The sequence below is a fragment of the Heterocephalus glaber genome, unplaced genomic scaffold, assembly GCF_053883595.1.
Source record: "Heterocephalus glaber isolate CG9 unplaced genomic scaffold, H.glaber_assembly_v1.0 deba00001444, whole genome shotgun sequence".
Classification (NCBI taxonomy): domain Eukaryota; kingdom Metazoa; phylum Chordata; class Mammalia; order Rodentia; family Bathyergidae; genus Heterocephalus; species Heterocephalus glaber.
The window spans coordinates 24,508,043-24,532,765 of NW_028258297.1; the positions used below are offsets into that span (position 1 = coordinate 24,508,043).

The 24,723-nt window shown below is 41.7% G+C and overlaps 1 long non-coding RNA gene across 1 annotated transcript in view; it reads right to left on the reverse strand.

The window, feature by feature from the left end:
- The window catches only part of LOC110349431 (uncharacterized), a 32,637-nt gene extending 17,077 nt beyond the window's left edge, over positions 1 to 15,560 (reverse strand). The window contains exons 1-3 of the long non-coding RNA XR_002395378.2: positions 14,084 to 15,560; positions 3,959 to 4,082; positions 3,227 to 3,310 (exon numbers count right to left, since the gene is read on the reverse strand). This is a non-coding gene — a long non-coding RNA (uncharacterized LOC110349431). The remainder of the gene's footprint in view (positions 1 to 3,226; positions 3,311 to 3,958; positions 4,083 to 14,083) is intronic.
- Positions 15,561 to 24,723: the final 9,163 nt, after the last annotated feature.

Consider the following 24,723-nt stretch of genomic DNA (forward strand, 5'->3'; position numbering starts at 1 on the left):
ACCTAATGTGTGAATCCTCCAACTTTATCTTTCTTTTTCAAGATTTTTTTGGCTATTCTAGACCCTTGAAATTCCATATGAATTTATAAGTCAGTTTGTCAATTTCTACAAAGAAGCCAGCAGAGAATCTGATGGGGATTTCATCTATAGATCAGTTTGAGGAATATTGCCATGTTCATAGTATTGAGTCTTCTGGTCCAAGAACATGGGATGGTTTCCGTTTATCTAGATCTTGTTCAGTTTCTCTCAACAGTATTTTGTACTTTTCAGAGTATAAGTTTTGTACTTCTTTTGTCAAATTTATTCCTAAATATTTTATTATATTCGACACTATTATAAATGGAATTGATGAAAGTGTATAGAAATGCACTAGATTTGGGGGATTGCTTTGTTTGGTTGTCACTGTACTGGGGATTGAACCCAGGGCTTCACATGTGTTAGGCAAGTGCTCTACCCCACTGAGCTGTACCCTCAGTCCTGGATTTTTGTATATTAATTTTGCAATCTACAGTCTTGTTTAATTCATTTATTGGTTCTAATAGGGTTTTTATGGTGGATTCCTCAAGATTTCCTGTATAGAAAATCATGGTGCCTTTGAATACAGTTGATTTTGGATCTCTCTAATCTGAATAGCTTTTGTTTCTTTTCTAATTCCTCAGGCTAGATCCACAATGCTGAATAAGAGGTAAGAACAACATTCTTGATTCTGCTTTTCAGAGGAAAGCATCCAGTCTTTCATCATTAATATGATGTTAGTGGTAGGTTTTTTATCGATACCCTTCACCATGTTGAGGTAATTCTCTCCTCCTGGTTAGTTCAATGTTTTGATGATGAAAGTGCATAGGATTTGCCAGGTGCTTTTTCTGTATCTCCTAAGATAACCGTGGGCTGTGTGGGTTTTGTTCTGTTGATATATTGTACTCTACTAATTGAACCAACATCTGACAATGACCTTATGAGAAATCCTGGGCCAGAATCAACCAGTGAATCCACTACTACACTCCCAACCCCCAAAAACCATGCGACAAATAAATGCTTCAGCTGTTGAATTTTAGAGTAATTTTGGAGTAATTTGTTATTCCACAACAGGCAACTAACGTGATATTCTGATCACTGTTTTCTAGAGAAGAAAGTGAGGTTACTGTGCTTATCTGTCTCCTTAATCTGCTCTGCATTAGAGTGAGGAGTGGAGCTGATTTGAACCAGGTCTTCTGACTTAATTAGTAGGTTTCCTCCACCAATTTCTACAACATTTAATGACTCAGCCCAAGTTTGCCTCCGATTGTTGTCCCTTTGGTTAGCACACCCATCCTCTATGGTGAGTCAGGAAGTTCACAGCACAGGGTCAAGTGAGTGGCCGAGGGTACAGATGGGGCCTCACACCAGGCCTCTGCTTCTGCTAAGCTGTGCACCCTGGCTCAGAGCTGCCTCTGCCAAGAAGAAATGACTTTTTTCCAACTGTGCCCAAAAGCACAGACTGATTGGCAAGCTGTATGCCTAGAAGGCTGATACTCCTTTTGAAATCTGCACAATGGCACTCTATGAACCCTATTAGATTGTTCCGATGAAACAATGCAACTAGACAAAGTCTCTTATTTCCCTGTTATTGTTTTTAAATGCCATTCAGTCAATATTAGTCAGTGGGACTAGTTCCAAATTTTTTAATCTATGGAAAGATTCATTCTCACCGTCCTCTGTTCTCTCCACCATCACATCCCACCCAGCCTCTTCTGTGGGATCTGACCCTTAAAAAGGAGAAGAAAAAGGGGAAACCTCCTGTTATGTGTGTGTCTTCCATGGGTTGATATAAGTTTACATCACAATATCATTTAATGCCCATGAGTTTGGGAGTGTACAGGTAAGGCACCCACTGAGAGAGGTCAAAGAACCTGTCCACATTACACAAATGATAAGTGATAGAATCAAAATTGGGACTCAAGGCCATCAGACTCCAAATCCAATGCTCTGTCTACTGGACCTTGCTGTTCCATCTTACCAGTACATCCAACAGTGGTGTCTCATGAATAACATCAGCATTTTCATATGGAACTACTGCTGAACAAATAACATTCAAGACACAAATGAATTAGCCTAAAATGCTGGACTGTTGATCCAGCATCTATGGGATTATTTTGGATGTCAATAGCCCCAAGATCCTTCAAAGCATAAGTGACCTCCTGAACTAAAGAGTAGCCCTACAGACAGGTAATCTATTGAAGTACGCGTCCTAGATCTCACAGCTTGGTCCACTTTCTAGCTCTGAGATGGAAGAAAAGCTGTGCTGCTATGGTTTGGATCTTGCATGCCTCCAAAGGCCCATTGTTAAAGACTTGGTCAGCTCCTGGCACAATTGAGAAATGACAGAATCTTTAGGAAGTGACACCTAATTAGAGGAAGTTAGGTCATTGGGGGAATGCCCTCGAGGAAGACAGGGGAAAACTGGCCCTTCCATCTCTCTCTCTCTCTCTCTCTCTCTCTCTCTCTCTCTCTCTCTCTCTCTCCCTCTTCCTCTATCTCTATCTTACTAGCTAGCTAACTATCTATCTCCTTTGTGGCATCATAAGATGAGCACATTTCTCCTCCACTCCCACTATAATGTATGACCTCGTCACAAGCTCAAAAGCAACAGGGCCAACTGACCATGGATTAAAACCATGAGCCAAAATAAACCTTTTTCTATAAGTTTTTGGCCTCAGGTGTTTTGTCACATAATGGAAAGCTAGCATACTAACCATGAAGTGAGTAGTTTTACTCATGTCACCATGTGGTGCCCCTCTAGCAGCCTTAAAACAACAGGGCAAATCAACCATGGACTGAAACCTCCAAACATGTGAGCCAAAATAAACTTTGTCTCTTTACAAGCTGATTATCTCATGTGTTTGCTTTAGTGGTGGGAAGCTGATTAACACAATGTACTGACACACTATGGCAACATTCATTCATTCCTTTAACCAATACAGTATTTGCTGAGTGTTGACTATGTAAATATGGTAGATATGTTTCCTGACCTCATGGAGTTTAGACAACAATAGAGCTCCTAAATTTGCCCTTTGTCCTTACACACACACACACACGCACACAGCATGTGGCCATCTGAGATAGGAAAAAAACTACACACATAGCTGTCATCATAACCCCTACAGTAGAAAGCTCAACTGACTGGATGGAGCTTGGTGATTTAATAGCAAACAGAAGTTAGGAAATTAAGGCAAAAACTTTTCCTCACCTTGTCAAGTGAACAACCATAGAATAAGCTGATGCTCAGCAGGCAGAGTCTTCAAAGGGGTTAAGACCATCTTTTCTACCTGAGCTGTAGGTAAAGAGAAGTACGTGGCTGAGAGGAAGGGAAAGAAGCACAGACAGCTCTTGGGAAAGTTTGGCTGTAAAATCAGGAATGTCCCTCTTTTATTGCTACAATTTAACCAAGAACTCTCAGAAAGTGGCAGAGTTTGATTCATTCCGAACAGCATGTAGAAAGCAGTGACAGGCTATCCACAACCTTATCTGAACCTAAAATGTCTCCAAAGCTGGGCAACAAAGTTCAGTAAAACAGTCTTTTCTTGGCAGACTTTTGATACCAAAACCCCTTTCAGCCTGGTTGTAGCTGAATAAATACAGAAGCCAAGGAAATTAAATGGAATATTTGGAACTTGATCTTCGGGTGTCGTAAGCCAAGGATAGAAATATTTGGGTTGATGAAAGAGGCCATGGGACTCATTGCTTTTGGGTTCTTCCCTCTCTACTGAATCTTGTCTGGTATTACAAGCTCAAGCTGGTCTCGGGCTCCTAGGAAAGACAAAATTCAGGGTGATCTGTCCAAAATCCTCACCACTTACAAAGCTCCATGTGGAGAATATTAGTCAACACCTCCTTGTAAGAATAGCTTCAAAATTTCTAACTAGGAATACGGGTTAAAAAAAAAAAAAAGAGTTTGAAACCATGTCAAAGAAACACATACTTGTAGTGATAAGATAATGTGGGCAGTCTCGAGGGCAGCTAAAGAGGGAACCAAAAGGCCACAGCGCCTCTTCCACCCACTTCAGCCAGAGCAGATCAGCTTTCCTTCTTCATAAACTGTGGATCTGTGAAAGATTTAATGGGAGAAGATTCAGATAATGAGCTAGACTAGACAGATAGGCTGATAAATAGAACGGTAGACAAACAAAGACAGACAGATCGATAGACAGAGATAGAGAGAGAGATGATAGACAGATGATAGGTAGGGGGAGAGAGAGAGAGAGAGAGAGAGAAGTAAAGTACATAATACCTGAAAAGCCCTGGTAGATAGCGAGAGTGCTGCATCGGGGCTTAGAGGACGGCTTTTCCTCTACACTGCCAGTAGTTCTGGCACCATAATCTGTAAGTCCCTTCATTTTTTTTTTTTCATCTGATGAATGTCCTTTTAGGCTAAATGATCTCTAAGGACTCTGGCTCCGACATTATTTGGTTCTCTGATTGTGAGAAAGCTCTAGAAGGAGTTTACAGTTCCTCTAATGAGCTTGGAACCTACCCTAATGTCCTCCTTGTGAGGAAATTGAGATTTGTGGAGATAAAGCTGAGAACAGTTAAGTCAGCTCCTTGCTGAAAAGACTCCTATAACTGAGCAGAGAGAGCAATTTAGAGGCAAAATCTGCACATTACCCCAAAGAAGACTGTACCACACCCTGAGTCACAATACTGTCCCCAACAGTGATAATAACAGAAGCGTACTGCTACCAGGCACTCACAACCAGTCAGACCTGAGGCCCAGAATTTTCACATATTGACTCATTTAATTCCCACAAGAGCTCCGTGCAGTGGGAACTGTAAGTGTTCCCATCTTACAGATGAGGAAACTAGGGCTCAGAGGGGTCAAGTAACTCATCCAAAATCAGTGCTACTGATAGCAGAAACAGACTTCAGCCCCAGGTGATCTATGTCAGCGGTCTTAACCACGATGCTGTGAAAAATGGAGATGCTCTAATGTTGGAAGCTTCTTGAGGGAAGGGGAAAGAAGCTATCAAAGCAAGGAAATGCATTGCCTGGTAGATGGTAGCTGTGAACAAAAATAGTAATAAAGTGCTTCAGAGATGCTTCAGACTGGGCCGGCCACACACTCAGTTAAGAAGGGGCAGTGGCTCCATGGGACAGAGGAGGAACATACTGAAAAGTAGCTCCCCAAAGAGATGATGAAATCAGGTCACTGTGTAAGACTGAACAACAGTTACTCCATCTCTGTAATAGGGCCCCAACTTTCTGCTTCTGTTACGGATCACCAGGTAGACATCAAGTTCCAGAGATGTGTTTGTTGTTGTGCCAGAAAGATCTGTTGTGGGCATAGTGTTCTGTCTGCTTGCCCTCTTCCCCTGCGGTCTGTTTTATCTCTCTCCTCCGCTTTTGTATTTCTGCTTGCCAACTTCCCCTGCGACCCCCTATAAAAACAGCTTCGGACTCTGAGCCAGTTGCCTCTCTAAGCTACTTTGCTTTGGGAGTGCCGTCTGGCCAGACTAATAAAGGTCTGTTTTACTTTCCATCCTGTCCGGTGTGTTCCTTCCCTGGTGTCCTTCGCTGCAGTCAGCTCCTCGGAGCATTTGGTAAGGCCCTCAGTCTTACAACTGGCCATTGGCAGGACGGGGAAAGACAAACAGGCAGGTCCTACAAACATGGTAAGGAGTATGTTGGCGAGCGAGGCTGCCAGAAATGCATGCCAAATGTCCAGGAGTCGGTCTGCATTGCTTCTTGGCCCTGGAACTATTTGAAAGGATCTTGCACACTGCTGAATTGCTGCTATAAATCTGAAAGGGTCAGTTCTGGGTCAAGTAAGCTGAGAGAAGGCTCTGCCTCCACCAGCCAAGGTAGCTTTTCCTCCATACTTGTGCTGGTTCCATGTGGACATGAGCTAGTATTTCCATTCTTTACTCCATAAACTATTTGACTCGGTCTCCCAGGTATCCCTGTTCTATTGTCCCTCAGCTTTTACTGCTTTCTCCAGGGTTTCTGGAATCCCACTCTCTCCATCTGCTCTTCTGTCTACAGGGCTGGCTCCTATGGCTGACATCTGCCTTCTTTCCTCCCTAAGAGTCTCGACTGCCTGCTAAGCAACATCAAAGCATCCCTGTCCCTTAGAAAAGATTCAAAAGGCTGATCTACAGGACAGAGGAGAGGAGGCCGTGGGGAAGAAGAGCCACGTGAGGGCTGAAATTACCAGGCGCAGCAGGCCACATGCCCCCTGCCCTGCAGAACACTCAGCTGATCCACGGTTGGAAGGAAGGAAGACGGAAGAAAAGGAAGGAAGAGGAGAAGGTTACTATGATTGATAGTTGTATCTGATCGGAGGGTTTGGAGACTTCCAGGCTGCACTCGGGCTCTGCCAGTAGCCACAGAATTTTTTTTCTTTTTTTAGGAAATGAGTCAGATGATGCATTCTGTTAGGGACCTTGGTGGCTTCTCCATAATTTTGTCTTTTTAATCCCCAAGTCTTTTTAAAAGCTCTGCTAAGTAGGGCCGGGATTTAGTTCTGTGGTTTTGCCGCCTGCTGCGCAAGCGCAAGGACCTGAGTTCGATCCCCGGTCCCAACAACAACCAAAAAAGCTCCACTAAGCAATCTAAATAACTACCCCATCTTATCCTCCGCAGCTCCCAAGGGGAACCCTCTACCCCAATGAAGTCACCTTGACTGATCTTATCGTCTCTGTCTTTTATTGGAATTGTGTGCACATCAGTCTGTCTCTGGAACTAAAGTATAAGCTCCTAATTTGTGTCTTAAGGTCCACTTTCCACTCCCACCACCCTGCCTTTGGGAGGCTGGACTGTGGGACCACATTACCCAGGCTCCCTTGCACAGAAGAAAGACTGCACGTTTGGAGGAGAGACAAATCCAGGCACTTCCTCCTTCTCTTTGCCCCTTCAAACCAGGAGATAGTATGTTCATACTTGTCTACTACCACAGGTGATGGCTTCCAGGAAGTCTCTTTATAAGACAGTTGTCTGATGCCTTTTCCCCACTTATTCACTGTCTCTTCGTTCTTCCTGCTACTTAGAATGTGGATGTGATGGCTGGAGCTGGAGCAACCACCTAGAGCCTCCTTTCCTGGTTCTCTCAACCTCGCTCTACAGTTTTGAAAATGTGGACTCATTACACCTCCTGCCATGTGGAATGATCTCCTGTCATTTCCTATGGATTAGTCACTTGGTATGGAGCTGAAACTGTCCTAGGTGCGTGCCACTTTGGTAAAAGTGAGTTTCACTGTCACCTCTCTGAGCCCTGGAACCCTTGCCCCGCAGGGCCACTCCTACCCATTCCTCTTGCTAAAATTCTCCTGAAGGCAACTAACTTTAGTGTACATATTAAATCCAGTTTATAATAGACACATCTCTTACCATGACTTCTAGAAGAAGCACACTCTTATCTTGACTGTTGTGGAAGTAAATAAGTTCATCAGATTTGTTGGGGAGAATAAGCAAATATAACATATTCTGAGAACTTAACGATTTACCAGCCATTCCATTCTCTAAATGTTATCATTTATACGAATCCCTAAAGACAGTGCAGGAGAGATTGTTTTTAATTTGAACAGAGGGAAGGAAATATTGTTTGTGGCGATGTGAAAACCCCAAGGGAGGTGACCAACAGGATATAAGGACATGAGAACAAATGAAGGACATTGTGTCCAAAACTAGGGAAGGGCCTCAAGAAAAACGGGATTCGTTGGCATGTTCCTACAAAGCTAGCCAGGCCTCACCTACTTCCTCCTCCTTCTCTACACCCACCATTACTTCCCTCTAAATACTGCTACTTTCTCCTCCTCTCTCTCCTCCTTTTCCCGCTGTCCCCCTGGTCATGACTCATAAATGCACTCCTCAGGTTACAAAGGAAGTTCATGTTCACTATTTTGCCAAAAAAGATGTCAGGTTACTCTTATGTAGCATCCAAACTCCTGAGGGTCTGGAGAAAAAAATATGGAATCTGAGAAAGTAGTTTCCTAAAGGCCCTACCAATCACAGCACCGCCTGGGATGAAACTCTAAGAGGCAAGATTGTCCATGTTCATATTCTAAAGAAATCCAGAGGACCAGTGTGGGGGCAAGTTGGGGTGACCCCTCTTCTCCTTTGCATTTCACCAAGAGGCAGAGAGAATCAGACCTCAACCTTCTGGGTATGAGAGGTGGGGTTCATGACTCTCGAGGGGCCCCTGCCACTGCTCTGTGGTTCTTGGAGAAGGTTCAGGTCTCGTTGTCCCCAGGGATAGGGGACAGGTAAGGATATTTCAGTTATGATCACAGACACAGTGCTACAAATACTCTTTCTCTCCACCCACCATTTCTTCCCTCCAAGAGCTGCTCTTCTTGGGATTTGTAGCAAAGACTGACAATTGCCTAGTGCATTATCCATCCATTTCTCATCAGAAATTTCCCAGCCTCTGCTAAGTTCAGGCCAATATGTGATAAACACAAGTGATGTGTGGTAGCTTCCAAGAAATAATAAACAGTTGTCAGGTGCCATTTTTCCCCTTCTTCATCGTCTCTTCCTTCTTCTGCTGCTTAGAGTGTGGGTGTGATGGATGGAGCTCGAGCTCGAGTAAGACTATGAGGTATAAGCCACATCAAGAAGATAATAGAGTATTGAGACTGAAGTCCGGGTCCTGGACAAGTTGCATAATCATACCAGCCCAGACCACTTTCCTTTAGACAGTTGTCTTATATTTGAAAGAAAAATTATATTCTGTTTTGTTTAAAACACAGCTATGCTTGTTTCTTTGTTATATGTGAGTGATCTGATTCTAACTGATAAAGCATCTCTCCTGGCTTTAGGTATAACACAGGAGTCATCTTGAATGAATGTTAGTCCAGAAATCCTACTGTCAATCCCTTAATGTCTCCAGAGGTGTTTAAATATGCAAATCATTTTCCTTCTCTCCAGAGGTGAAGGGCACACATCCAGGTGCCCTGAAGATGTCCACTTCATGCTCTAAATGCCAAAGCAGAAAGCATAATATCATCTAGGTTCACATCCAAGCCAAATCTTGGTTCATGGGTGTCCTGAAACCAGCTGTCCCACAGCCCAACTATTAAGTAGAAACATGAGATCCACCTACATCTAGAGCCAAAGAGAGATTAGTAATTAGGGGTTTCGTGTCTCCCAATTACTTGGTGATCCTTAGATGAAAAGAGACTTAGGAAACAGAAACACACCCTGTCTTTGGTTAGAAAATTCTCCGAATCAGAGCCAACACCACACAGCTGAAACAGAGAGGGCACATCTGGCACTTTCAGGAAGTAGTTAGCAGAGTGCGGAAGTAGAGGGTAAAGAGAAAGGAGTATGGAAGGCTGGCAAGCATGGACTTCCTGTTCCCAATCACTATTTTCTCCTACGGTGTCAGCCCTAGGGTGTGTTTTGTATGCTTCATGGGTCCCACTAGCACACACCATCCACAACCTCCCCCAGACATAAGCTCTAGATCACTCCCTGAGGAAGCTATGTTCTTCTTTCTGTATTTAGAAAGGTCTTAACTATCCACCAGTTCAAAGACACCTCCTTCTGAAGCCTTCTGAGATTTCCTTGGACAAAGTTAGAACATTTCTCCTGTGTGCTTTATATATTCAAGAATTGTTAGGCATAGCCAAAGGGCTGTATCATGTACATGTTTAACTTGCATACATTTCATGGTCAGTGAAAAGAAAGAGGGAAAAGAAAAAAGAAAAAAGAAAGAGAAAGAGAGAGACAGGGCCAGGGATTTAGCTCAGTGGTTCTGGCACCTGCCTCGAAAGTGCAAGGTCCCGAGTTCGATCCCTGGTACCAGAAAGAAAGAAAGAGAGAGAGAGATCTTTTATTCCTGTCCCCTACAAAATATACCTTGGCCTGATTTTCTAAAATCAGGGGTTTTTTGAGACACAGTCTTGCTATGTATTACAGGGTCTTAAACTCATTATGTAGCCCAGGGTGTCCTCAAACTTCCTGCATTCTTTCTGCCTCAACCTCCTGAGTGCCAGGATTATAGGTGTACATCACGACATCCAGTTAAAATTTTTTTTTTCTTAAAAGAAGTTTGACTGAAATACAAAGGAAAGCAAAAGAAGTTCCTTAGAGTTGGTTTGTAGGATTTACGGGGGGTAACTTTCTGTACTACTTGTTTCACTTTGGGTGCTGATATTGGACTAAATCTCAGAACATGATGGACTTCTCTACCCAGTGCCATGTGATGACCTCTCTGCCTCTTTCCTTTCTTGGTTGTGAGCTTCTGAAGGCCAGGAACCTGTACATCCATTTTGGGATCTTCCAGGCCCACCACAGTGCCTATGACATAGTTGGTACATAATGAAATTTTGTTGAAAAAAAAAAAAAGAAATTTCATTGAAAGAAAAAAACATGGAATGATTTCAGCATTTCCCACTGGCCGCACCCTGGTTAGGATTTAAAGGAGAGGGTCTTATCCAACTCAGACTTTTCAAACTGCTGTCCCATCCCTTCTCTGAAGACACCTAAGCATGAACTCTTCACATTCCAACACAGTGAAGGTTGCTGAAGATAAGCGGCTTTGTTAGGAGATGAGGAATGTCCAGAGTGCCTGCTGGCACCCTGAGCAACAAACTTTGGTGACTTTTGCTGCCACTGCTGCCAACACTAAGTCACTAATGGACCCAGAAACCCAATGTGGGGTTTGTAATTATGCTGGCTTGGACAGGCAGGTGTTGAGGCCCATTCCATTGTCAGCCATGTCCCTGAGAAGTCAAGCTGTTTTCACAGCCAGCTACCCAGAAATCAGCCTTCCGAAATCCTCAGAATGGCTAGGAACAAAGGAGGGAGGAAAAGCTTGGTGGTGAACTAACTCTTGACCACCTGCAATAGTAAATCAAAAAGACACAAGAACTTGGAGGTGGCAGGATGGTGATGGCTCAGTTGTGCCAAGAAGAAATAGAGCTCCAAAGCCTAGCATGGTGGCACACGCCTGTAATCCCAGCACTAGGGAGTCTAAGGCTGGAGGATCACTGTGAGTTCAAGGCCAGCCTGGGCTACATAGTGAGTTCAAGAATGGCCTAAATTATAAAGCCAAACCCTGTCTCAAAAAAATGGAGCTCTGATCATTCGTGACATAGAGAATGTGTATGTGCCTTTGCAAGAAGAGGCCATCTTCAATTGATTTCAATTTCTTATCTCCTCCTTCCATTTCATTTTATAGAGAGATTAAGAATTTCATCCCTTCATCCAAGGAATGTATTTTGATCAAATTCTCTGTGCCAGGCCCTGTGCTGACCATTTGGGTTCAATGAAGGGTTAGACAGGAATACAGGTAAAGGGCGATTATACATTTGAGTGTGGTAAGTGCTAGAACAGAGTGGCAATCAGTGTAATGGACGTATATATGGAAGGTACTGGATGAGAAAATAACAAGTCAATGAGGGGAACAACAATAATAATTAACACAGTGTTTACTACATGCTAGATACCGCTGTATGTATTTTATATATATTAACCTTGTCAACTCTCAACTTGATGATGGAAGTGAGCTTAACATAATCCTTGCTTTCTACAAAGACAAAAATACAAAACAAAACCCGAGCTGCAGAGAAAGTAAGAAATTTATCTAAGATCATACAGTTAAAAACCGGCAAAGCTAAGATTTGAACACGATCTGAATTCTGAGGTTGTGCTCTTAACAACTGCCCTGCTCTGTCCTCTGGGATGTTTGACCTGGGGCCTCTAGGAGAAGTGGGTCTTAGCATGGTCAACATAAAGATAAGTATGGGAAAGGGACTGGGGAGCAGTGAGCGGTGAGTCTGGAAAGGTAGCCAAGACCAAACCAAAAACAGCTATGCGAATTGGCCTTCATTTTGAGAAAGAGGAGGAACCATGGAAGAACAGCTTTGCATTTCAGAGAAGTCACTTTGGCTCTAGTAGGGACAATGGATTAGTTGAGTTTAAACTGGAGGCAAAAAGATCAGAGAGAGGCCAGGGATTTAGCTCAGTGGTTTCAGTGCCTGCTGCATAAGCACAAGGAGCCAAGTTCGATCCCCAGTACCAAAAAAAAAAGATCAGAGAGGAGTCACTATAGTGATGCCCCTGAGAGCTGACTGCCGCCTAATTACATGATGGCAGTGAGGGGGAAGCCTATGATCAGGGGACGGGATGGTGGGCTGGATGTAAGAGGGTGAAAGGAGAGGGAATCTCCTAAGGGGACACCTGAGTTTGTGACCTGGGTGACAAATGAGTGGTGGCGCCTGTCTCTGACAATCAACAGAGCATTCCACTATCAAGAAAGAAGGGGAGAAGTCAGAGTCCTCCTACTGTCTCAGTTGTCTACCACAGTTATTGGTGTGAAGCCACTCTACTGCCATCTGCAACCCACTCGCTCTGGGTGACTGCTGTAAGGGCCATCTGCAGAGAGAACGGGAGAGGTATTTGTGGGAATAGAAGAGACACACAGTGTGAGACAAAAGACAGACACTGCTTAGAGACAGACTGACCAAGGGCCACACAACTCCCCTGGAGTCTGTCCACAGCCATTCGGAAAGCACCCTTGCCGAGTTTCAGGAAATAGTGGAGCTGGAGTGGATCTCTACAGTCCCCAGCGTAGTGAATATGCAGGCTATCCACCAGGTGCCGGGTACTAGCTAGATCCTGAAGGTTCAGGATAAAAAGCCTCTGTCACCCTACAGTTGGAAGCATTGGCTTCTAAACATAAAAAAAAATAAAATAAAATAAAACTGTAATTTACTGTATTGATTATGAGAATGGAAACAAAAGAAAGAGACAGAAAGAGTCAATATCAAAAAACCTGAATTTTTGTAGCCCAGGCTGGCCTTGAACTCTCCCTACCTCCTGAGTGCTAGGATTACAGGCATGCACCGGGACGCCTGGCCAGGCGGGCAAATTTTCATATAGAGAACACATTGGTGCTTCCTGATGGAAACCAGCAGAGAAGATCAGGAGGTCAGGAGAGCAATTAAGGAAATGGCAGAGGTGAGCTTTGGTGGAAGCCAGATAGAAATGTGGAGAGAAGCATCCAGGAATGAGAAACTTAGTATGTAAATGTGCTCTTCTTAGAGATTAGGTTCTTCTTGGTGGCAAAGGCAGAGAAGTCTTTAAGAACTGAGGCCTAGAGGGGCAGGAGGGAGAAGATCTACACAGCATAGAATGTCAGAGAGAGGATCTGAACAGTTAGATAGAAGGAAAGCTGACAAAACACCTGGCCCTGGCCATTTTGTGACCACAGGTAGGAAAAGGAGCATCTGCCATAAGTGGTATTAGTAGAAGAGGTGGTATGGGTGGTGGAAAGTGGAACCTAGTCAAAAATTAGGGCAAGCAGAACAGAGAACTAGAAGTGAGAGAAGGCAAGAAGGTAGGTGGTAGCACAGATGAGAACTGAGAGGGAAGGCAGCTTGGGTGGAGGGATGGGCATTCATCAAAGGAAGCTACAAGGCTGAGAAGGGTAGTACAGCCATTGGTGAGTTTAAGAGAAAAGACAATCTGGCAGGGGGTAAATGCTACCCTCCCAGAAGCATTATTCATGGAGAAAAACCACAGTCCTCTCCACAAAATTCACATTGGTCTCACCAGCAGCAGATAGGTGGGTCTTGGGAGCCCACCTGGTGGGGATTCAGTGAAGTGTGATTCAGGGGGCTGTCAGAAAAGGAGCTTGCAACAGAAGGTCATCAACAAACAACTACCTTCATCTAGATCAGAGGTGAGTAAACTACCATCTTCTCCTCCCACACAAAGCTGTGTCAGATTTCGTGGGGAAAAACAAATAAAAAATAGTTGTATTGGCACACAGCTGCATCCCTTTGCCCCTTGTTTTTGTATGGTGTACAGCTGCCTTATTGCTACTTAACAACACTGAGCCATTAAGACAGAGACTATCTGTCTTGCAAAGCTGAAAATACTGACTCTGCCATTTTACAAAAACAACAGTTTGCCAATTTGATCTGAAAGATCTTATTTTAAAGAGTCAAAAGAACCTAAAGGTCTGCTCAGGGACACAGCTAGTTTACGTTTTGGTGCAAGCTCCTTCTCCGGTTGTGGGCTGGTAACAACTTGTGGACTGGCTTTCGTGGCCAGCGTCAGGTGGTGCTGTCCACAGAGCAGTGGAAGAGGCGGCCACACCTACCTGTGGCACAAGAGTCAGGCAGCCGGAGAGGCATCCACCATTCTCCCTCCTTCAATTCGGGCTCCCAGCACTACAGGTGCCTAAAAGAGACTGAAACCCCAGACAGACTCTGTATCTGAAAGGTACCCAGAAGCCAGGAACAAGAGGCCCTGCCTAGAGGTTGCTTCAGTGAGAGAAGCACTTACGTGTATTTATGCTTGTTTGTCTTCATTATAATTAGACTGCTAACTCCTCCAGGCCAAACTTGTTTAACCATGAACTTCTGAGCGTACACTTCAGTACTAAGGGTAAATAAAGTAAGTAATAGCAGGAAACCATCAAATCCTTTACTAGGAAAATGAATATTTATTTTTATTTTATGGAAATTTTTGAAAAGTAGTGGACAAATGTTAAGTGTAACTTGCTGTTTCTCTCTTTAAGTCCATCCATCCATCCATTGACTCATTCATCCATTCAACATTACGGAGAAGTTAACTCACTCCAGGCACGACGCTAAGAACTAAGAGTACAATGATGAGAAAAATACAAAGGGGAAAAAAAGGCTGTGGTCAGAATAAGGGAGCGAGGAGAGGCCACAGGCACGGATTGGTGCTGGCTCTGGCCCTGATTTGGGTCCAGCCTAGCTATTCTTCAATTCCATTGCCTTTGGCCTGTTGGGCTCACCGCATTCTGTGACACAGAGGTGACCCTGCCAGAATTCTGAACCGATCCCCAACTGGGTCAATTCATCTTCTGGCCTTGGCACCCTGGGGGTCTTCACTCACTCCCAGCCAGTGCACAGCGGGGTGCAGGTCCCCGAGGAACTCTCTTACAGCCGCCCCTCCCGCAGGCTTTCCAGAAAGGCCCCCAGGACTCTGGCGTTCCAGCAACCAGCCCATCCAGTTAGGCAGACATTTCCTGCCCTGGCAAGCGAGAGGTATTTTGTTTTGTTTTATTTTAAATTCACAGTACATCCCCAGGCAGCCCCACCCTCTGTTCTTACTCCCTTAATTCTGTTCTTTGGGATCTTTATTTGTGTGCATTAGAAAGGGAGCTAGGGAAAGAAGATGGCAAAATGAGGGCTCTCCATAAAAAGTAGAAAAGAAAACTGAGGGTCATGTGTATCCCCGTTCTGTGTTTTACTTTCTCCTCCCTTAAATGTGTCACCTCCAAACACTCTTGAGATAGTTCCCAGTCTCTTCACCCCAAGGAGTGGTAGGCTGCCTAATTGAGCTGATACAGTATATATAATGTCACAGGCATCGGCAATAATGAAAGAATAAGGCAGGTATCTGTGTCTTCAGACAACAGCTTATATGCATACTGCTTTAAAGCCAATAACAATGTTATGCTAATATAATTAATGTCTTGTGTACTAGGTTTTACAGGGAATAAACTGTTCCTCATAATTGATTCTCCTAAATTCTTGAAGCTCTCAATTTTGGGGAATCAAATTATTTAAACAGTCTCAATTCTTATGGAAATCTTTCTAAATATATTGCACTATTCTCTATTTTTATAAGTAAAGATCATACAATATAATTTATTACCCTCCACAGGGACAGGACTGTGTCTGTTATTATATACCCAGTGCCTCATAGAACAGACTCTTAATATATGTTTGCAGAACAAATAATTATAACCTCTAATCTGGAACTTTGATGAACAAAAAAATAGTAAAGTCTTGGGCTTTGGTATTATGCATGGAAAGCGGTTTGCCCTTACCTCAAATTACTATATTTTTTGCATTCTTACTTGTGCTTCTACAATTCTCCTGTCTTCTTGCTTCCATTCTATAAAGTCCTCTTCACCCTGCCCGAGTAATGCAGAGATTCTAACCTGCTGGAGATCAAATTAAGCTTACTAGGTCATATCTGAAATAAAACTGCCTCTCTAGTATCTAAAAAAGACAGAATAATGTCACAAACTTTTTATGCACATGGTCACCCAAGGCCTTTTTCGCTTCTTTCTGATTTCTCAGGCACATTAGCAATTGTACCTGCTAAGCCTGAATAACCCCCAGATAAGTCGCATGCTATGGTAAGAGGCACCATACAACTCAAAATAAATGCATCATACGTTGCTTATAACATCTCATGTGTGTCACTCAGGTCAAAGATCATTTCTAATGACAGAATCTGACATCTAAATCGAGTGGTTCTTCCACCCTTGTCAAAGCCAACCAGACAAGGGGGAGCCCCTGACAGAGCTGAAGGCTGCAGCATTCTCACAACTCAGGGATACATTTCTCCTGGTACATGCTAAATGTTCCATTAACTGGTGCTTTAGCTCCAACAGTCTTCCCCTCTCCGGGTGCCTGAGTATCTAAATTTACTGCATAATCAATCCAGCAGAATGGAGTTCTCCGGCATTCCCTCTCCTTTATGCTCCAAGCCTCTCTTAAAACAAATGAAAAGCAAACTGATGAAAAACCTGATTGTGAGATCACCAAGAAAATCATTTGGGCTTCAGTAATGCACTCTGTCAGCCATAAATCGTTCAATGAATACAGGAGTAGGGAAAGAGAAGGAAGGAAATGAGCATCAGATCCAGTGCTCCCACCTTTGGTGTGGCCTCTTTCTTATACCATGTTGGTTCCAAAGCAAACTGGTTAAGCCTTGCATTTTCTTCCCCCAGTGAGGTCTGGTTGAGAGCCAGAGAGCTCTCAGTGGGTTGGAGTAAGTTAGGGCAGGGCTGGGAGACAGAATTCTTAAGCCTCACTGCTTAGTCAGCAGCCACCTCACCAGGTGACCTTGGGCATGGTGTCTGAGTCCTTTTGGATTCCACTTTGCCAACTATAAAACAACTGATGATTGCATCCTTCTGCTCATAGCACTGTGTGAGCTTTTTTAAATTGGTGTTTGGGAAAGCTTATGTCTTCAGATGAAACCATTTATAAGTTTGGAGCTCTGTTCTTAGCTAAATCTTTGTACAGTTGGATTTTATTATATATATATATATATATATATATATATATAGCAATGGCATTTCTATAATTTCCCTTTGGAGAAATAGTTCTATAACACCATGTATCAGGTGAATAAATGCACTTTAAACCTCTTATTTTCCCCTCTGACTAGTTTTCCACCCAACAGACCATCAACATGGACTCCAACTCTAAGAAAGACTCTGAAAAATGTTTAATTATAAAAACATTTGGTATAAACTAAATATTTGGTATCATCCAAATCAAACTGTGGATTGAATGCAGTACTGCCTCCTGCTAGCTTAAAAAAAGTGTAGTTTTGAATCTTTTAGAAAAGATTGTGCTTTTCAAAGTGAGTAACTAGCTACTGACATCAGTATCTTTTTTTAATAGCTTTATTGCAGTGAAATGACATATAATAAAATACTCTTTTAACTGCACAATTTGAAAAATTGTGATGTATATATATCCAAGCAGCTGCAATCAAAATAACAAATATATCTATATCCCCACAACTTTGTTTTGCCTCTTTGTTATCCTTCATTGTCTTTTCTTCCTCCATAGTCGGCATTTTCTAGACTTTTGTGTAAATCAAAGTATAAAGCATTTGCTCTCTTTTGTCTGGGTTCCTTCACACAGCATAATTTCTTATAATTCATCCATGTTTTATGTGTATTACAGCTGGTCCCTTTTTATTGCTGACCAGCAGTTCATCTGTAGATTATCACAATTGTCCATCTGTCTACCAGTTGATAAACATTAAGGTTGTTTCCACTTTGGGGCTATTATAAATAAAGTTACTGCAGACATTTGTGCACAAGTCTTTGGATATATCCTTTCATTCCTCTTGGGTAAGTACCTAAAATGAAATAGCTGGGTCATTTGGCACAATATGATCTTTTCAGTGGGATCCTGAATAAATAGATATTATACTATAGAAAAACACAATACATGTGAACCTCTGTGTACAATTCTCTCTATGCCTGCAAGTATTTACCATGGAATCCAAAAACTTGTTTTCTTCCTCTTTCCTTTATAGTATTGATATAGGAGGAAGTGATGTAACTCCCAAACCTACTAGATATCTGAAATGCGAGTTTGTGTTCTCTAAAATCGAAGAATGAATTCTTGGAACAACGGAAGTTATGAGTAGGAAAAATTTATTGGGAGAAAGAAAGCTTCTGCCTAAGAGAGACAGAAGGGGGACCAGAAAGTGGGTGGCCCATTCACCCCACTTTTCAAAGATGTTTTACACAGCAAAGCCATGTGGTGAGGCAGGTACAAAGTGGGACAAAACTGTAAGACCCAATGGAAATTTACAAGGTGGGCATGAGGTAGGACAAAACCATGACCAACCAATAAGATTACAAGTACAGTCACCCAGGTAATATTGATTAAATGGGGATCAAATGGGAAGACAAGTCACATACAAGGAATTTCCCATTTAGAATATCAATCACTGGGGGCTGGGGATTTAGCTCAGTGGTTATGCTGCCTCCCCTGCAAGTGCAAGGACCCAGAGTTAGATCCCCGGTGCCAAAAAAAAAAAAATAGAATATCAATCACTGCTATCTATCTCTAGGGAAGTAGCATTTCTTTTCCTTTTTATAATGCTGACCAGCGAATGTGCCTCAATTGTTCTCCATGTTGGTTCCTTGCTGTGCTGGCTCCTGGAGGGCTAGCGCCTTAAGGGAGGCTGTCTAACTTCACACAAGATATCTAATTAACTTACCTATCTGCAATACTATGATAATAAGACAAATAATTTGCTTTTGTGTTATACAATGAAATTTACAAAATACTTATCTGAACATATCCTTACACATCATTTCTTCTTCTCTTTCTCTGATTCATTCCAATTGTCTCCCTAAATGACACCAATTTTCAGAGGCTGAATGAAGTGTTCTAGCTGTCTTCTTAAAAGAACAACGCATGTTTCCCTGAAATTAAGACCTAGCCAAGAAAAGGATCAGCCTTGAAAACTAGAGATCACAAAAGCCAGCATGAATCAGGCTATCCTTGCCTTCCCTGCCATTTCAGAGCAGCCACCTAGCGAAAGAATAGTGAGGTGTAATCTTCGGTGTGACATTGGCCATCACCACAGTCACAACCAGCTAGGGCTCATTTCCAATCGGGTCTTATTTTGGGGGAAATGCGTTATATATCCAATTCCCCCTTTGTTGGCAATACCAAATGGCAACACCTACCCTCGGCTATTCTCCTTTGTCAAAGGCAGCCTGTTTCTGCCTCCAGGGTGAATCAGCAAAATGTAAACCAGGCCATTCGTTTGCCTGTTCCTGACTACTCTGTTCTTTCCCCTTCTCATGGGGAGGTGCATCCATCACCAGTGCTTCAGTGTAAAGCTTATCAATTTCATATCTTGACTCCAACTCTTTCACAGATAACTCTCCACTAAAAAGATAACCAAAATTTTTCCTTATCAAATTCCTAAGCACTGAATCACCTTACTGTGTTATCTATATTTGAAAAAATATTTTTCAGGTGATACTGTTGAAGATGAAACTTGCATTTTCATTCCTTTATGCCAGAAATAACCTCATTCAATTGTTGCATAAAACTTTTAGTGAGACCATCACAGTCTTCACTTCAAAAAGCTGTTCCTGCCTCCCCCTGCCCTCCTGCTGCCTTTTCTCCCTCTACTCTTCCAACTTCCTCTAAGTTCCCAAGACATTCTCCAGTGGAAGACTATAGCAGATAATGTAAGAACTTTTTACTTTGGGACAACTGGTTTCTCATCACAAGTTAGGTTTTATCTCTCCCTACACATAATTTTATTTGGATTTTAGAAATTAAAAATCAAACTCTCAAAACATTGAAAAAATAGAATTCCTAAAATAACATTGGGATGGGTAAAGTCTTCCTAAGAAAGATGCAAAATCTAGACTCCATGAAGAAAATTATTGACTGTATAAATTTTTCAGTTCTAAATATGAAAGATATCATAGCAAGTTAAAAGCTGTTTTCCTGCTCAGATTTGGAGAAAATACTTGAGATATATATAAAAGGGGAAATACTACTGCTCACTGTATAAAAAGCTTCATATGTTGAATTATACCTTAAGATTTATGCATTTTACTGTATGGAAATTTTACCTCAAAAATAAAAAGGACTATAAACAAATATTGAATTCTGATACTGATAATTATAAAAAATATTTACCATATTAACATCTGCAAGTTACTTTGAAATGCACAAAAATAAGTTATACTGATAAATGAAAAAAACGGATAGATAAAAAGATATTTGATAAAGTCAATATAGCACAATGTTATAGATTCCAGATGGTAGATACACAGATGACCGCTATATAATTCTATAATTCTTCCAATTTTCATAATAAAACATTGGAAAAGAAGCCTCCTTCTTTAATCAGAAAATATATATAATATATATTAATCAGAATATACATATATAATGCCTAAGAGCAGTAAACAAAGCAAATTAACAGACAATTTAAAATAGAGAAAAACAAAGAAATCAGAAAAAGGAAAAAGAAAACTGCCTGATATCCTTGGACTTAGTAAAATCTTCATAAAACTTGAGAACACCAGCAGAAATACATATAGGAAAAATATATGTGCAAGGATATTTATTGCTTCATTTGTTTGAAACTGAAAAGGAAAAAAAGAAATGATCCAAACAAGGCTCCCCAGTGCAATGGTTAAGTAAATGACAATGTCGCTATGTATTCAATGATGAGAGTGAGGAAGTCCTGTATGCCCTGATGTGGAAGATGTCCAAGCTCTATTGTTTTCTGAAAAAATGAACGTCATAAATGAAGTATATAAAGTGACTGTTTACATTAAGATAATAACAGTGCTATGAGTGCATGCAAATACACAACAGAAAATTTCCCCAAAGCCACATATTTAATCCATGAATTCATCTTGAGAAAGAGTGAAATTGGAAGCAGAAGGAGAGAAGACTGTGGGACACACAAGCTTGTACTCTGAAGAGTTCTGTATTATTTATATTTCTTACAACCATGCAATCAATTGATAACTTTTTAAATTACCTAAACTGAACCAAGACACCAAGAATTTCCAGTATCTAAATATCCCTAAAACACCCTATAAAAGTTTCAAGATCCAGACAGGAATGCACATATTTTTCTCACCTAACATCAAAAGTTTCAAATCTTGTGGGTGAAATATCTGGTGATCTTTCATGGGATTTTTCTTTACTTTTCATGTGAATGTCTCAGCCTTCGTGTCTGTAATTCAAATGGTCACAAGCCTATAAATCATGTGAATGTTCTTTCTTCTCCCAACTTCACTCTCCGAGGGCTCAGCCCAACTCTGGATGCAGAGCCTGGTCCCAATAGAAGCTTCATTGAGAGAAAAGTGTTCTTCGACATAATGGAATGCATTTTGAGCTAAATGCCAGGGATTAAATAGGGGCCAGAGAGGGGAGAATTTCCCAAAAACACTGCAAGCCAAAGAAAGGCAAAGATGAGAAGAAAAGAAAAATAAAAACAGAAGGGTGGTCAAAGTGACAGGAGAAGGATGCAAAGAAAGAGTTTGATAGGAGTTTGCAAGATTTCAACCCAAGAAAGAATTCAGAAGGAATTTTACCACTAGACATACACATGTCTGTGCACATCCAGTTCCATTCCGGAAAAGAGAGAGACTCCGTGGAGGCAGACAGAGTGGTAAACTGTTCCTCCAAAGTGAAGATTGTAGCCAAGTGAAGTGCAAAAATGGGAAGAGGAGCTAGAAGAGCTGAGTCCCACACACTTTAAAAGATTAGATGCAGGCAGCAAACATGTTTTCTGCTCACACAGACCATCAAAGCATTCTACAAACATTTTGCCCTGACGAGGTTGGGCATTCAGCTGCTTACTCCCCTGTCACTTCTCTGGTGGGGAATGGGCAAATTTCCTCCAGGCTTGATCAAAAACATCTGTGTCCAGGTAAGGGTGGAATGTAGCCAATACCAGAATGTTATTCATAGAACATGTTTGTCAATATCTCTGCTGAAGGAAACCCCCCCATGCCTTCGAGGGACGCACAGGTGACAGACTCACCTGTGTCCTAATTTTGCACTTTCAGTTCACTCAACACAGATGTACTAGATACCTAAATAGTGCCAGATACTGCGCTTCACTCTGGAAATGCAAAAATGAGGCAAGACCCCCTCCGTCAAAGACCTCAGTCTGGTATTTAAATATTTGCAATGTGATCAATGTTTGGATGAGGTACAGTAATGGCCAAAAAGGCAGTAGTAATCAACGAGTGAGGAAGAAAAGAGGCAGCCCCTTGTCACAGAAAGTAACCATTGACTATACTATAAAAATAAGTAGGAAGTTGAGAGAATGGGAAGCTACTGGAAGAAATATTTGCAAACAGCACATCTGATATCCAAAATATACAAAGAAATCGTAACAACAGGAAAATAATCTAATTTTAAAATGGGCAAAAGACCTGAACAAATATGTCACCAAGGATACACAGATGGCAGATAAGCATTTGGAAAGATGTTCCACATCGTGTCATTAGAGAATTACAAATTAAAATGAAGCACCACTGCACATTTATTAGAATGGTTACAACTCAAAACCACCACAATCCTGTATCAAGTGCTGACAGAGGTGTGGACAACAGGAACTCTCTCACATAGCTGGCAGGAATACAAAATGGAGCAAGCACTTGGGAAGGCAGTTTGTCAGCTTCTTACAAAACTAAACATACTCTTACCAAATGATCCAGCCAGTACACTCCTTGGTATTTACCTGGAGAGTTAAAAATGTTAACTCCACTCCCAAACCTGAACAGATGTTATAGCACATTTATTCAAAATTGCCAAAACTTTGAAGCAACAAAGATGTCTTCTAGTAGATGAACGGATACACAAACTGTGCATTCAGACAATGGAATATTACTCAGGATTAAAAATAATAAGCTCTTAAGTCAGAAAAAGACATGAAGCCAACTTAAATGTATATCTCTAACTGAAAGAGGCAAGTTTGAAATATTGCATGACTCCAACTATGTGACATGGTAGAAAAAACAAAACTATGGAGACATTGAAAAGATCAGTAGTTTCCAGGAGTTAGGAAGGAGGGAGGAATAGGTGGAGCACAGAATTGCAAGATAGTAAAAGCACTCTGTGTGATACTATAATTGTGGACACATGTCATTGTATATTGGCCTAACCCTACACAATGAACAACACCAAGAGTGAATTCATTAACGTCCACTATGGATGTTGGTGATATGATGCATCAGTGTGGCTTCATCAGTGAACCTAAAACTGCCCTAAAAACTACAATGTAGATGAGGCCACCATAACATTTTCTTTTGTCTATAGCTAACTAACTCTTCACCTTATCTTTTTCTTGCTCCTAAATAAAATGTGTGTTTAAAAAAAAAAAACTAGAATCTATTGAAAAGGAAAAAATGAGTAGGAAAAGCAGCACTACCACACACACCAACACGGGCTCCCCTTGTGGGTAAGAGACACAAACAAAGTCAAGCTCCCTGGATTACAAGAGAAACACTCGTGTAAATAAACCCAGTACATCTTTAAAGATCATAATTATATTTGATGAGTTCACCAGAGGGCCAAGGTTGGCCAAGGGCAGACGATAAATGTAAGACACTGAGTCCAGAGAATGATATATTGGAAATTTCCAATCCATGGGACCTGTAACTGCTATTATCATCTTCCTTTTCTTCATTATAATGAGCAGCAGCAATAGGTGCAGCATACCTAAGGCTAAGAGACCAGAAATCCCACAAAACTGTAAGAGATCTCCGAATGCACTGGAATCAAGGTAAGAGCAGAAGAGATCAGATGTTGCAGAGCCATAATTACTCCCAAAGAAATGTGGCCATATCTTGTAGGTAAACAGGGCATCATTAGAGAGTCTTTTGCAAGAAGGTGCATGGTAGCAGATTTGTGTTTCTGAACGATTAGGGACTGGAGTCAGCCTAGAGGCTGCTTCCTAACCACAGTAAGAATGCGGCTGCTCCGGACTAAGCAGTGAGAGTAAGATGAGTGGAAAGGAAATTGAGCTGGTAGAATCCACAGACTTTAGTGACTGCTTAGATGGTGGCAGTAGGGGAGAAGGAGAAAGAGAAGTCTAAGATGGCATTTGGATCCTAGCTTTAGTAAATGAGAATGGTGAGAACATTAAGGGGAGGCACTGGAGGGACAAGACAGTGTGGAAAGGAGGAGGAGAAATGAAGAGCACATGAGTATTTGTCCATTCTACTTCCTGCATGGCCACAGACTTCATGGGACCATTGATGACTGATGCAGGCAGTGTCGGCGAAGCCCATGGCTTCCGGCCACTTGACCTCACGTGATCCTTCCAACAACATTATGAAATAGGTCTTATTATTGTTGTTGCTGTCTCTGTGCTTGTTTTACAAGGGAAGAAACATATTTATAAATGCCAAACCACACAGAAAGTATAGGGCAGAAATCTGACTCTATCTGCCTGTGTGCATGCATCCTTTAAATCACACCTGTCCAAACTTTTGGCCTGCCTGGGCCACACTGAATGAACAGCAATTATGTTTGGCCACATATAAAATATATAATATAGTTGACGTATATAAGTAACAAAACTTCCTTGGTTTTTAATACTTGCATTATAACACACAAGTTTAGTAATTAAATATGAAAACCTCTATGTCTGCTTAGCAACAACAAATGCCTGTTTTCACAGGCACACACACGTGTAGGTAGTTCAAATACTATTATTGAT